Source organism: Oncorhynchus gorbuscha, unplaced genomic scaffold (assembly GCF_021184085.1).
Source record: "Oncorhynchus gorbuscha isolate QuinsamMale2020 ecotype Even-year unplaced genomic scaffold, OgorEven_v1.0 Un_scaffold_961, whole genome shotgun sequence".
Classification (NCBI taxonomy): Eukaryota; Metazoa; Chordata; class Actinopteri; order Salmoniformes; family Salmonidae; genus Oncorhynchus; species Oncorhynchus gorbuscha.
In genome coordinates, this window is record NW_025745896.1 from 36845 (window position 1) to 40000 (window position 3156).

Here is a 3156-nt window from a genome sequence, read left to right on the forward strand (position 1 = left end):
ATTTAGGTAGCCTGTTTTGTGTTGGGTTTTGTGGGTGGTTGTTTCCTGTCTTTGTGTTTACTGCACCAGATGGGGCTGTTTCGGTTTTGCCACGTTTATTGTTTTGTAGTTTGTTCATGTTAAGTGTCTCTTATTAAAGAACCATGAACTTCAACCACGCTGTGTTTTGGTCTCCTTCACAGGAAGAAAGCCGTTACACCCAAACCTTAACCATTCATAATGAGGCCCTAAACGTTCTGTTATAACTCTATCCCAAACCTTAACCATTCATAATGAGGCCCTAAACGTTCTGTTATAACTCTATCCCAAACCTTAACCATTCATAATGAGGCCCTAAACGTTCTGTTATAACTCTATCCCAAACCTTAACCATTCATAATGAGGCCCTAATCTTAATGTTTAAACTCTGTCCCAAACCTGAACCATTCATAATGAGGCCCTAATCTTAATGTTTAAACTCTATCCCAAACGTTAACCATTCATAATGAGGCCCTAATCTTAATGTTTAAACTCTATCCCAAACCTTAACCATTCATAATGAGGCCCTAACCTTAATGTTTAAACTCTATCCCAAACCTTAACCATTCATAATGAGGCCCTAAACATCCTGTTATAACTCTATCCCAAACCTTAACCATTCATAATGAGGCCCTAAACTGTCATGTTTGTCATTTATTATCATGTCTTGTCCCTGTGCTCCCCATTCTATTCGTTTCCCTCTGCTGGTCTTATTAGGTTCTTTCCCTCTTTCTATCCCTCTCTCTCTCCTCCTCCCTCTCTCACTCTCTCGCTCTCTCTTCTCTCTATCGTTCCGTTCCTGCTCCCAGCTGTTCCTATTCCCCTAATCATCATTTAGTCTTCCCACACCTGTTTCCGATCCTTTCCCCTGATTGGAGTCCCTATTTATTCCTTTGTGTTCCGTTCCTGTCCCGTCGGTTCCTTGTTTAGTATTCACCGTGCTGTGATTGTGTTTCGCCCTGTCCTGTCGTGTTTTTTGCCTTCATCAGATGCTGCGTGTGAGCAGGTGTCTCTGTCAACTACGGCCTGCGCCTACCTTAAGCGACCTGCAGTCTGTGGCCGCTTCTCTTGTTATTCCCTCTACAGACTAGAGGATTTCTGTTATTCCCTGTTTGGACTTGAATAAACTCTGTTTCTGTTAAGTCGCTTTTGGGTCCTCTATCACCTGCATGACATAAACGTTCTGTTATAACTCTATCCCAAACCTTAACCATTCATAATGAGGCCCTAAACGTTCTGTTATAACTCTATCCCAAACCTTAACCATTCATAATGAGGCCCTAAACGTTCTGTTATAACTCTATCCCAAACCTTAACCATTCATAATGAGGCCCTAAACGTTCTGTTATAACTCTATCCCAAACCTTAACCATTCATAATGAGGCCCTAAACGTTCTGTTATAACTCTATCCCAAACCTTAACCATTCATAATGAGGCCCTAAACGTTCTGTTATAACTCTATCCCAAACCTTAACCATTCATAATGAGGCCCTAACCTTAATGTTTAAACTCTATCCCAAACCTTAACCATTCATAATGAGGCCCTAAACTTAATGTTTAAACTCTATCCCAAACCTTAACCATTCATAATGAGGCCCTAAACTTAATGTTTTAACTCTATCCCAAACCTTAACCATTCATAATGAGGCCCTAAACTTAATGTTTTAACTCTATCCCAAACCTTAACCATTCATAATCGGGCCCTAAACGTTCTGTTTAAACTCTATCCCAAACCTTAACCATTCATAATGAGGCCCTAATCTTAATGTATAAACTCTATCCCAAACCTTAACCATTCATAATGAGGCCCTAAACATTCTGTTATAAATCTATCCCAAACCTTAACCATTCATAATGAGGCCCTAATCTTAATGTTTAAACTCTATCCCAAACCTTAACCATTCATAATGAGTCCCTAAACATTGTGTTAACACAGGCTTGACCAACTATCGTCACAATACATTGTTTTAACATAGGCTTGGGCAAGTACAGGCTTGGCCAACTATCGTCACAACACATTGTGTTAACACATGCGTGACCAACTACAGTGGGGCAAAAAAGTATTTAGTCAGCCACCAATTGTGCAAGTTCTCCCACTTAAAATGATGAGAGAGGCCTGTAATTTTCACCATAGGTACACTTCAACTATGACAGACAAAATGAGGGGAAAAAATCCAGAAAATCACATTTTTAATTAATTTATTTGCAAATTATGGTGGAAAATAAGTATTTGGTCATTAACAAAAGTTTACACAGCAACTCGTATCTCTCAGAGAGTCACTATTCCACTGAGACCTAATTGAAACACAAAGCAGGAAATGGAATCAGAGCTGTGTGTGTCATTCTTATCGAAAGTCCTGTTAACTCTCACAAAAACACACATGTAAAAACGCTTGTACACACACACACACACACACACACACACACACACACACACACACACACACACACACACACACACACACACACACACACACACACACACACACACACACACACACACACACACACACACACACACACACACACACACACACACACACACACACACACACCTCTAGCTCAATCTAGCCATCTCTGGTCACTGTCAGTAGCTAGTTAATGAGAAGGGGACTGAAATCAATATACACACCTTGGGAGGAATTCCTGATTACCTACCCCTCGTGTCTGTCTGTCTATGTGTGTGTGTGTCCTTTATCTTCCTCAGTGGGGAAAGAGAGAAATGAAGAAGTACATTTAAAGACGAACGTCGTCCTGAATCATTTCTGCTGACTAATCCCTCCCTCCTTCTCTCTCTCTCTGCTCTCCCTCCACAGCAACTCATATCTCTCAGAGAGTCACTGATGTCACCCAGCCCACCAGGGCTCAAAGGCCCCCAATTACCAAATATAAAGCAACTTCCACACATCCTCTCTCTCTCTCTCCCTCTGTTCTGACTATCTACCCTCCCTCTCTCTCTCTTTCCCTCTGTTCTGACTCTCGACCCTCCCTCTCTCTCTCTCTCTCTCTCTCTCTCACTGTATATCAGTATATTAGACTCTGTCTCTGTCTCTGTCTCTGTCTCTGTCTCTGTCTCTGTCTCTGTCTCTGTCTCTGTCTCTGTCTCTGTCTCTGTCTCTGTCTCTGTCTCTGTCTCT